Below are 12,212 nucleotides of genomic sequence, written 5' to 3' on the forward strand. Positions count from 1 at the left end.
GCAAAGGTCCATCCCTCCCTCCTGGGGAAGAGCCAGAAGACAGTGTCTAGAGTTATTGAAGGTTAGGAGCACAGAGAACTGTGGACCCCGAGAAAGAAGATGACTAAAAAGGGATTCTGGTGGCTTAACTGGGCTCAAATTTCAAAACAAAACAAAAAAATCAAAGCCTGGCAGCCATTTCTGCACAGAGGCTTCTCATTCAAGCTGCACTCCATGGATGAGCCTGCACCGAACTCCCAGCCTCTGCACTGCCCTTTCTGCCTGCAGTTTCTGCCATCTGAGCCAAGCCTTATAAGGCAGTTCCTGGAATCCTATTTTAAGGAGTAAGACTGAGGTTTTCCCCATCCAGTTAGAGTTGTGCAGCTATATCCCCACTAGCTTCTTCACCAACGAATCAAAGCAGCTCCATTCTGACCAATAGGAAAGTGCTTTTTGGACCAATCAAACTGTGAGGATTTGGAGTCCTCATTTGCATGACAGCAGTCCAATCAGGGGTGGGTTTGGCAAGCGCGGGGGACTTTTGTCTATATTAAGCCAGCTCCCTTCTGGTTCTGGCAGCCACTTTCCCTGTTCACTGAAGACTTTGTTTTCCTGGCTGAGTTGAAACATCAAAGATGTCACACAGGAGCAGCGTGGAATAGACCAACGCAGGCGACAGCGGACTGGCACAGAATGGACCAGACCAGAGCACAGTACAAGGCAGACCAGCATGGACCAGAGAAGAGCAGACAGCAGCTGTCTACCCTTAGAGGCCCCTGGCCCCAGGGCCACCTCATAGCCAAGCTGTAAAAATTGAGCTGATTAGAGTTTCCTTCTTCACTGCACCCCAAGTCTGGATTCCCGTTGTAACGACCATCGGATGACAGAATCTTAGTGGGTTGAGGTGAGGAATTCTCCTTGGGACTAGGGCAAAGTGGAAAACGCTGCCATGTCCTCCCAATTGATTGAAACTCACTCAGAACCACTTTGTCTGGAGGAAGCACTGGCCATGTCCGCTTAGACAGGCTCTCCTCCCTCCACAGCTGTGGCCATTCGCTGTGTGGAGCTTCTGAATGACAGCCTTGCCTAGAGTCACGGTCATCACAGGTCACCAGAGCAAAGCCTCCCTTTTTCCACTGCCTCGTGGTTTCAGCCACTTCAGTCTCCCCACGCTGTTCACAACAACCCCTCGGTGATGTTCTCCAGGGTCATCTGCCTCAACCACCAACAAAACCTCTCCCCCGCTCAGTGGGCACCGGGGCTTTGGGAATTCTCTCTTGAGACAGCCCTCTCGGTCCCTCACTCTTCCGTCCACCGCTGCGGCCCTCACTCATGGCTGCATCCACCTCCCCCACAGTGGCCTCGTGGCAAACCAGAGCCTCCGGAGCCCTTGGTGTTTGGGTCTCCCGTCCCCACAGCCTGTGAGCGTCCCCATGGCTCAGGATGGCTCCTCGGACTCCCATCGGCTGTTTCAAATCTCAAAGTTCTGCTGAAGAGCTCCCCGCAGCCGTTCCAGCTCTTCGGGGGACTGATTTAGACGTGAGGACCACGGGAGGGGAGACTCCCACGATGCTTACTCAGCGGCGTCTGCCAACAGGAAAGAGCCCGAAAGTCCTTTTAAGAGCCTATAAATTATCCCCATCTCTCACTTTTTTTTTCTTTTTTACAGAAAGGAAGGGAGAGGGATAGAGAGTTAGAAACATCGATGAGAGAGAAACATCAATCAGCTGCCTCCTGCACATCTCCTACTGGGGATGTGCCCGCTATCAAGGTGCATGCGCTTGACTGGAATCAAACCTGGGACCTCTCGGTCCACAGGCCGACGCTCTATCCACTGAGCCAAACTGGTTAGGGCAGTGGTTGGCAAACTCATTAGTCAACAGAGCCAAATATCAACAGTACAACGATTGAAATCTCTTTTGAGAGCCACATTTTTTAAACTTAAACTATATAGGTCGGTACATTGTTATTAACTTCATTAGGGTACTCCTAAGGCTCAGGAAGAGCCACACTCAAGGGGCCAAAGAGCTGCGTGTGGCTCGCGAGCCGCAGTTTGCCGACCACTGGGTTAGGGCAACCCCATCTCTTTAACGGGATTTCCTGCCGCCTCTTCCTGGTCCCCCAGACAGACTCCTTGCTGGTCCTCAGCCTGGTAAACTCATTTTGCCTCCGGGTTTTTGCACTTGCTATTCTCTCTACCTAGAATCCCTTCTCCAAGCTTTTTCTGATCACCCAACGTAAAAGAGCACACCCCCTTTTCCTACCACCCCTCACCATCGACCCCACCTGCCCTGTGTCTCTCCACAACTCTTATCACTATCTGGCACACTTTATTTGTCTACTGTTGGTGTTGAAAACGGTACCAGGTGTTAGACCGGTGGAGTCAAGACCTGGGTTTAGCAACCTTGGTATGGAGTTCTGGCTAAGAAAGAATTCAGAGCCAAGACTCAAACTATAAGAGAAAGTTTATTTAGAAAGTCACAGCAGTAGAAGTGAACTGTGGAAGAAACTGGCTCGGGAAACAAGTTACAGAAGCAAAAGAAGGGCAGTTAGAGCTTGGGGCAAAGAGGGGCAGGGAAACCATGCTTGGGGGAGAGGCGCAGGCTCCGTAGAGAGCTGTGTGGCTTCTCCATCTTGAGCTTTGTCTGATCACCCACCGTAAAAGAGCACACCTGTCAACAGAATATCAATAGAAGAAATGTATTCCAATCAATAGTTGTATTAATTGGGAAAATGACTTGACCTCTTTGGGACTCAGTCTCCTCACTTATGGGGATCATTTCTTTCTTCGTGCAAAAAGTCTCAGGGGAGGATCCCAGCAGAATATCCATCAGCTTTTCAGGTGCGTCCTTTCGGGGTCTCCGTCTCTGCTGATTGAGAGGCACCAGGGCAGGGGTCATCAGTCAAGCTGGCTGGTCCAGAAGTCAGCCATGGGGTCGCTTGGCTGGTTTTGCTGCTTTTCTGGACCTGGAGCTGAAACACAACTAAGGCCTAGGCATTACCCCGAGGGGTTAATGCTTAAGGGCTGCTCTCAGGCCCTCTTGTTTGTTCCACCCTCTGTGGGGGTTTAACCCACATGACTAGCAACATGCCAAAGGAGGAAAGGTCGGGAGAGGGTCCAAGCCACATGACCAGTAATATCAAAGGTCAGAGGGTCCACGCCACGTGACCAGAGATATGCTAGGGGAGGGAAGGTCACCCCAGGGGCGAGGTCCTAGTTTTCCCAGTTTTGCCCATTGTTAGGCACCTGGGGCTTTCTGTACCTGGGCCATCGTCCTCGGTCTGCTCAGGCCTGCCTAACTGCCCACCACACCCACCACCACTGAAGTGTTAACTGCCATTTGAGCAGGGACTTGTGTTGTTTTCTGCTGTAACCCCAGGGTATGGAATAGCACTAGACACACGGTAAATAGTCAATAAATAGTTTTTGCATAAATGAAGAAATGATCTCCATAAGTGAGGAGACTGAGTCCCAAAGCGGTCAAGTCATTTTCCCAAAGGCACAGAGATGGCGCCTGACGAAGCTGGAGAGAAGCCCACACATGCAGGTTCCAAAGTCCAAACTCCATGAAAAGCTGCCCTGCTGTCCGCGTCCCCCGATGGCTCCATGCAGAGCCCATTTGTCCCTGAGGCAGAAGAAGGGTCCTGCCTGGGGTCCATGGCTGGGCCAGGAGGCCCCAGAGGTGCCTTCCACTTTTGAGATTGTTGAGCATCTACAGTTGAGCATCGCTTCTGGTGAGGGCTCTGAGAAGACAAGGTTTGGTCATCCGTCAGACTCCGGCATGACGGGGGTGCCAGACCAGGATATCGGCATGATACTGTTTAGAAAGAAGTCCCCACCACTGCCCTCTGGGAGGTAACGCATTGATGTAAGCCTCAAAATATGAACTGTCTCCCTGTTTGCCAATGAACGCAGAATGTGTTTGCATAGCGACCATCAGGAGAGCAGTACTGTGTGGGGAGGAAAAGCAGACGACGCTCCTGGGTTCGATTCTGGGAGTGGATGCTCTGCTCTCCCCAGGAGACCCCTCTGCAGCTAATTACAGGCAGAAGGAAATGGGAAAGTGCGTGGCCATGAAGCGATCGGGTCTTCTCCCCCAGAATCTTGCTTTGCAAAGAGCTGGTCTTTTGGTTTTCGGACCCTGGGGGCTGGTAAGATAGACTCTGTGCTCATCTGGGTGGGCACATTCTCCTCCACTCAGGTCAGCGCTGGAGCTGCCGGCACACAGTGGGCGTGTGTAGCGGGGAGAGTGTGTTTGGTGGCAGTGAGCTGTGCGCTGTGGGATGCTGCAGAGTGGAGACAGGCTGGGGTTGGGGTGATGCAGTGTTAATAGACCAAAGCAATCAACTTCTATTTGAGTAGCACTTGGTCATTGGCAAAGGGCACTTGTCTATCTCATCTCCGTGAGTGCTCAAAACTTTTACAAATAAGAGAAAGCTCAAAAAGGTGTGCTGACCTGCTGTTCCATGAGGCACTGCTGGGATTTTAACTAGAGTTCATGTCCTTTTCATAACCCCTGGACAATTGTTGACATCTTTCATGATGTCTCTAAGAAAAGGGGCAGCCCTAGTCGGTTTGGCTCAGTGGATAGGGCATCGGCCTGCGGACTGAAGGGTCCCAGGTTCAATTCCAGTCAAGGGCACATGCCCGGGTTGCGGGCTCAATCCCCAGTGGGGGGCGTGCAGGAGGCAGCCGATCAATGATTCTCTCTCATCATTGATGTTTCTAGCTCTCTCTCTCTCTCTCTTCCTTTCTCTCTGAAATCAATAAAAATACATTTTTTAAAAAAGAAAGAAAAGAAAAGAGGCAAAGGGGAAGGAGGAAAATACCCGCTCCCCCCACCCGCTCCAGGCTAACAGAAGGTAATGTGTACTGAGTACTTCTGTGCTAGGAAATCAGCTAAGCACTGTACATGGGATAGGAGCTATTATCGGTCCATTTCACAGAGGAGAAAAGTGAGATGCAGAGGTAAAGTAACTTACCTAAGGCCAGGTGGGAGCAGACGGCGACGCTCTGTATTGATCAGGATGTGCTGTGTTGCAACATCAAACAACTCCAAAACGTCAGTGCGTTAACAAAACAAAGACTCATTTCTTTCTCAAAGGACATGTTCCTCACGGGTTGGCGGCGGGTCTCCGCTTCCCTCAGTCCCTCGGGATCCCGGGCAGAGAGGGACCCGCCATCACGGAGCTGCACCGCCTGGAATAATGAGCTCCTGTTGCTATGGCGAAGAGCCGGCCGGTCTCGCACTAGCGATTACATGCTTTGGTTTGGAAGTAACACGTTACTTCTCTTTATAGGACGCTGGCCCAGGTTAGTCAGGTAGGCCTTGCCGGGGGCCTCGGGGAGGGAGAACCCAGGATTAGTAAGTCCCGGCCAAGCCTATCGGAGTGGCTATACCGCTTCATCAAGCAGGCGACTCCTGGGTTAAACTGCCTTGATGCATTGCATTTATGTTTGTTCCTCCTCCTCCCCCTTTTTTTCTCTCTCCTTCCATCCCTGCATTCCTCTAGACCAGGGGTGGGCAAACTTTTTGACTCGAGGGCCACAATGGGTTCTTAAACTGGACCGGAGGGCCGGAACAAAAGCATGGATGGAGTGTTTGTGTGAACTAATGTAAATTCAAAGTAAACATCATTACATAAAAGGGTACGGTCTTTTTTTAAATAGTTTTATTCATTTCAAACTGGCCGGATCCGGCCCGCGGGCCGTAGTTTGCCCACGGCTGCGTCTAGCACATACCGAGCAGCTATATGCCACTCTGTTGGATGATGAGGATACTAAAATAAATGATGCATGCTCTCTGCCTTCCAATGCCCTTATTTGAAGAAGAAAGTGCTAAAGCTAATGTGTCGTACACAAACCCCTGTGATGCAATCAGGTAAGTCTAAGTGAGGTAAGCAGGATTCAGCCCACCTGTCCTGGGACTCAGGCAAGGTTTCCTGGAGGGGGATGGCCTTTGAGTGAGGGAAGTCAAATGTGGAAATGGAAAGGTGAAAGGGCCTGGGCATCCCAGGCTGAGGGAAGAGCTTGGCCAAAGGCACAGAGGGGCAGGGAAAGGCAAGGGTTACTCCAAACAAGGCACGATTCCATCGACTGTGTTGAAATGTCGGGAGGTGAAAGGGAAGGCAGAATGAGGGGATCCTTTGGGAATTCATGTTTCTTGGGGACCTTGAACTTTCACACTTTGGTGCAAAAGTGCAGACAGGAGCATGTTTGTGCCTGGGGCAGACGAACTCCTCTTTGGCCCCTTGAGTGTGGCTCTTCCACAAAATACCAACTTCTGTGCAGAATGGTGACAAAGGGGCTGTTGGTGTCATTACTTGTGCTCAGTCTAGGGCCATGGTCAGCAAACTGCGGCTCGTGAGCCACATGCGGCTCTTTGGCTCCTTGAGTGTGGCTCTTCCTAAGCCTTAGGAGTCCCCTAATTAAGTTAATAACAATGTACCTACCTATAAAGTTTGTTTAAAAAATTTGGCTCTCACAAGAAATTTCAATCATTGTACTGTTGATATTTGGCTCTGTTGACTAATGAGTTTGCCGACCACTGGGTTAGGGGAATTGGCTACAGCTATTTGGCCAGCAGCAGGGTAATCTAATGCTGATATTCAGCCCTGCTGCATATCAAGGCCCATCAGCCTTTTGGGGACTTTTCACATTTATTATGACCTGCTGGCCTTAGCCTCCAGCATTTTCCACAAACTACCACGTGTGGGCGTGCACACACAGTGCAATTGAAACTTCGTGGCCCATGCGCAGAAGTCGGTATTTTGTGGAAGAGCCACACTCAAGAGGCCAAAGAGCCACATGTGGTTCGTGAGCCACAGTTTGCCGACCACTGGTCTAGGGTGACATAAAGGAGGGGTTTGGGCCCCTGGCTCGGGAAGAGGCCTGATACAGGGCACGCGCTCCTGTGGCCTGTCTTGTGCCTCGAGAAGAGAGGGGGCCTGGTTCCTTGGAGCCTCCTGTGGGGCCCTACAGAGCTCACAAACTTGTCCTAAGGTGCCCGCTGGCCCTGTCCTGGGCTTGGGGATGCAGCGAGGAATAAGACACATCCTAGGACACAGCACAGGAAGCACCCTAGCTAACACTCCTTGGCCTGACAGAACTCACCTGGGCCTCCATGTTTGCATAGACTGGCTTATTCTCCTGTTTGTCCCCCTCCGGCCCCCCCATTACCCTATTCCGTTTGCTTTTGGATTCCAACTACCATGCCATGTATTACCTGTGCCAGTTCAACTTACCTGGCTACAGCCTCAAGATTCCCCCTGTACCTGGGCCTCTTTCCCAACCAGGTTGGACTTGCCTTGGGCTACCTACAGGCTCTTGGTCCTGGACACGGGCCTCCAAATTGCAGCCCCCCAGCTCCCTGTCCCCCCTCAGCAGTAGCTCAGGGCTATGGACGCCAACCTTCTTGGGAATGGGTTGCATTACCTCAGAAGTATCTTTTCAGCTTTCATCCCTTTCTCTGTCTCTATGTCCCATGTCCTGTATGTACAGAGGCTACTGTGGAACAGCTCTAGTTTGGTTGGTTGGTAACTGGATGAGAAAAACAACAAACCCTTTGGATCTCTCTGGTGATTTGTAGCTTTCAAAAACATTATCTGCCCTCGCCGGTTTGGCTCAGTGGATAGAGCATCGGCCTATAAGGGTCCCAGGTTTGATTCCGGTCAAGGGCATGAATCTGGGTTGCGGACTGGATCACTGGCTGGGGTGTGTGCAGGTGACAACCAATCGGTATGTCTCACCCACATCAATGTTTCTCTCTGTCTCTCCCCCTCCCCTCCACTCTCTCTAAAAATCAATGGAAAAATACTCTCAGGTGAAGATTAACAAAAACAAAGAAAACAACTTTGTAAAAAAACTATCCTGTAAAATGGGCAAAGAGAATCAGTTTCCCCCTTTCCAATCCTGTAATCAGATTTGGCATAGAACCTTTGGATGCTGTGTCCCCAAAGCACGGAGGCCTGAGCTGTTTGTCCCTGAACTGCCATCGTTGGCCTCAGGGTTCTGCAAGCCACACACCGCTGGATAAAATGTGCTTGCCCATGGCCTGGAGGTGACACAAATACGATGTCTGCGATCTCAATCCAAAAATCTATCTTTTCCCAACATTTGGACCGTTTCACCCCAAATCAGGCAAGTTTTGAAGTATCCGGAGCTGTTCATGCATTAATAACACAAAACATGGTACTTTTTAGAACATTTATATTTATATATAAAAATTAAATATATATAATATATAGTGTGTTTGAGACTAAAAATATAGTACATAATATTTTTTAAAAAAGGAAAATGAAAAAAAGGCAGAATAGGAAAAGTTGTGAAGGACACACAGATACACATTGCTAAAAATCTACGATGGTCTGTCCTAACAAAAATATTTTTCTCTCTTCTTTTAATTATCATGGATCCATTTAGAGCGGCTCTGTATCAGGCCTCAGATGAATGCTCCCTCAATGCCAGCCGAGTGACCCAGTGACCTTGGCCCCCTCCTCTCCACTTTTAATTATCATGGATCCATTTATTATTGGGGTTCGGGTGGGGAAAATTCTTTTGGAGCCAGAAATGGAGGTTGTAACCCCAAGAACGGTTGGGATAGAAAATGTGGCCACAGGGGGCCCTGGGTCTCTTTCTGGTGACATTGGAAGCAGCCCAATCTCCTGAGTCACTATTGCTAACAAGAGTGAGCGGAGAGTTTGTCAGCGCCTGGAGAGGGTGGTCAAACCAATCATTCCATCCCAAGCAAAACAACAGCACTGCTCTAACCCCTGGCCACTTCCTTTCTGACTTAAAGTTTTTGCTTAATGCAAACTCTGTGGGTGGGCTGAGGGGCCCAGGATTTAGGATGCAGGCCAGGCCCTCTACAAAGAAACAGTGGCTCACCCAGCAGCACAAGAACCGCTTCCAGATGGGGGTATTCACAGGGGCAGCATCTCAAGATCTCCAGAAGCTCACAGGGGAGCCCAGGGCCCCCCCACACTTGACAAGACCACTGGCTGGGCCATCACAAAGCCAGCAGGGGGCAGGAGACTGGTAAGAATGAGTGAGTTACATGCAAACAGAGTTGTTTTTAAGAGCAGGCTTGTACCGGAACCACCAATATGCACAGCAAATGTCTCGGGGCAGGCCCCGGCCCTCACAGTGATGCAGGACAATGGGGTTCTGCCTCCCCTCCGGCTCCCAAGCCACGTCTTTCTGTCCTCTCCTCAAGGCCAGAGGTGAAAGGTCAGGACAAGCTGATCAAGGTGCGGCCTTTCAGGAGGTGGGAGAAAGAGGGAGGAGGAGCTGGGGAGGGAGAGGCAGAGAGAAGGGAATGGGATATTTAAATGCTAATTTTATAGCCTCCTCACAAAAATAAATGCCTCCCCAATGGCATCCCTGGGTCTGTGCACTTCATTATCACTTCCTCCCGGGCCCCACCATGGCCAGGGGCTTCACAGATGCCTTCCGAGTGAGAGTGAGTCCCCAGCATGCGGTGGCCTGCAGAGGCAGGGCAGTCCCCTGGCCGGCACACAGGGCACTGAGGTGGCAGAGAAGCCAGGACTCTGAGGCTGGCCTTGGCAGTGTAGCAGTGGGGCAGCGTCCACACAGCAGAGAGGCAGTAACTAAGCCAGTTCAGTCCAGCGGGGGTCTTGGTTTTAACAGCATTTTCTGCAAACCCCATAGTGACAGACCACCTGGTTCCATTTTAAGGAGCCCAGGACTTGAGGCTGGAACAGAGGGCCAACTGGTTAAGGAGAGGGCCCGGGGGCAGAGGCCCCAGGGCAGGGTGCTCCACCCTGAAAAGCAGGAAGGCTGCCTCAGTGATGCTGGGTGAGAAGACACAGCGCCTGGAGAGGGTGGTCAAACCAATCATTCCATCCCAAGCAAAACAACAGCACTGCTCTAACCCCTGGCCACTTCCTTTCTGACTTAAAGTTTTTGCTTAATGCAAACTCTGTGGGTGGGCTGAGGGGCCCAGGATTTAGGATGCAGGCCAGGCCCTCTACAAAGAAACAGTGGCTCACCCAGCAGCACAAGAACCGCTTCCAGAGCCAGAATTTGTCAGAAGTGCTGGACCCACATGCCCTTCCCACAGGCCCCGCCACAGAGGGCTCAGCTGTCTTCAGGCCTTGCCCCCAGCCCCCACACCTCAGCCTGCAGGCTTCCCCTTGTCAGTGGTCGCTGGGCAGGAAAATGCCTCACTTGCTTAGTACCCAGGAGGCCCCAGTGAAGGTTAAGGGACAGCGAACAGTGAAGCGGCTCTGTATCAGGCCTCAGATGAATGCTCCCTCAATGCCAGCCGAGTGACCCAGTGACCTTGGCCCCCTCCTCTCCATCATTTCAACAGAAGGGGCCCAACACTGCAACCGAAAAGGGGGAAACAGGAGAATCTGCCCAAACCCCAAACAAAAACGCCTGTTGGAATATTCCTGTTTAACAGATCACCCCCAGCTTTTGGATTCTGTAAATCATCAAGATGCATGAATTTGCAGAGGAACCCGCATCCTTAACAGGCCTTCTCACTGAGCTCACACACAAGGACTGCGCAGGGCGGTGTCAGCTTCCAGGGGTGGGTATGGGTAGGAGCCCGGACGTTTCCAAAAGGGCAGGTCGCTAGGGCTCGGCCCCTCCTGGAGGACAGAGGTAGCTGCGAGGCCAGGAATGTCACTCACAGACCCATCCAAAGGGTGCCGATGGCCCGTGGCCGATGAGCGCGTAACTCATGAAAGCAAACTTGATCATGAATGGCGACCACGATTAAGGTCTGCGCGCATTCTGGGCATCACACAGGAGGCCCCACCTGTGTCGTAGGGCTGAGCGAGTTGGGGTGCACTCCAGGCCCTGCTCTGGGGAGGAGGAGGTCCACATGGGTTTTCTTTGGAGTGCTGGTTCTCTTTGGTTAGCAGGCGGCGGCTGAGAGCCATGGGGACTGTGTGCGTGCATGTGTGTGTGTCAGCATGGGCCACGGCCGCCTGCAGTGCCCTCTGAGCCACCTAACCCAGTAGGCCCTGCCTTTTACCAGGCGCCCTGACCCCTTTGTCCCCTCAAACCTGCAACACTTGACAGTGTCTGGGGCTCAGAATACCCCCTCCCTGCAAGTCTCCCACACAGGGCCGGCCAACCCGAGCTCAAGGCACTGCAAGCGGAGGAATAGGATTGATCCGAGAGGGGAAAAGACGCTTAAGCAAAACCTGTGTGAAGAGCACATCTCCCCCCACCCGCTGGAAGGTGGTGTCTAGGCAGCCGTGGGCTTGGGCTGGTACAGGGTGTCTGAGAGCCAGTCCCCTCCCTAAGCCTGTCGGAGCTCATCCACAAGCCAGGTCTCACCACGGGATGTTTAAAGATAGAGTCAAAGTGCTCGGAGACAGAGGAATGGTCGGTGCCAGGAATCTGGTGGAGAGCAGGTGCCCTCTCCTTCCCACGGGGACTTCTATTTGGGCGGGGACCCCCTACAGCTTTATTACCTTTTTTTCCCAAATGCGATGTTTATTGTTGTTGGGGTTTTGTTTTGTTTTTCTTTGAAAAAATAGCCTACAGTACTCCTACCCTCTCACCCACATCTCCCCAGGCAGGAATTCAAACCAAGAAGTGGGGCAGACTGGAGAGAGAAGGGGCGTGGGTGGGCTCCCCTGGCGTGGGTTCTGGAAACTGCTAGGTCACTCACAGTCGTCTTGCTGGTGAGTCAGGACACGGTCCCTGGCCTTTCCTTCTTCCACGGTGACCCCTGACATATCTGGCCAGCCCAGCACAGGGAAGGAAAGGGGGCAGCTATGGGGACACCTGGATCCTGCTGTAGACTAACAGACGGGCGTCCGCAGCGGGCAGCCGGGATGGTGGGCATTTTCATCTCACTGGAGGAGGGCTGAATTTGAACTCAGTGCCAGGGCTGTTCTCTAGGCAGAGGTAAAATAAACCCCAGGGCCCTTCTGCAGTCCTGAGGGGGGGAGGGGGGTACACGGGGTATAAATGCAGATGACAGAGGACCGGCCAGGCCATCCTGTTTCCACTTCTATGTGCCAGCGCCACTCACCCTCCACTGCATGTCCCTGGACCAGAGCCCACTCACTCCCACACGAACCCCCTGCACGCCCGCCCGGGAGACCAGCGGGGCGGGATGGGAAGGGATAGGAATGCCAAAAAGTGCCCCCTCTGCTCTCCACAACCTTCTCCCTCCCCAGCCCCACGCTGCGGGGCGGGTCAGAGACACACCCTCCCGCGCAGAGGGGAGGGCGGGCCCAGGAGGCTG

The sequence above is a fragment of the Myotis davidii genome, unplaced genomic scaffold, assembly GCF_000327345.1.
Source record: "Myotis davidii unplaced genomic scaffold, ASM32734v1 scaffold401, whole genome shotgun sequence".
Lineage (NCBI taxonomy): Eukaryota > Metazoa > Chordata > Mammalia > Chiroptera > Vespertilionidae > Myotis > Myotis davidii.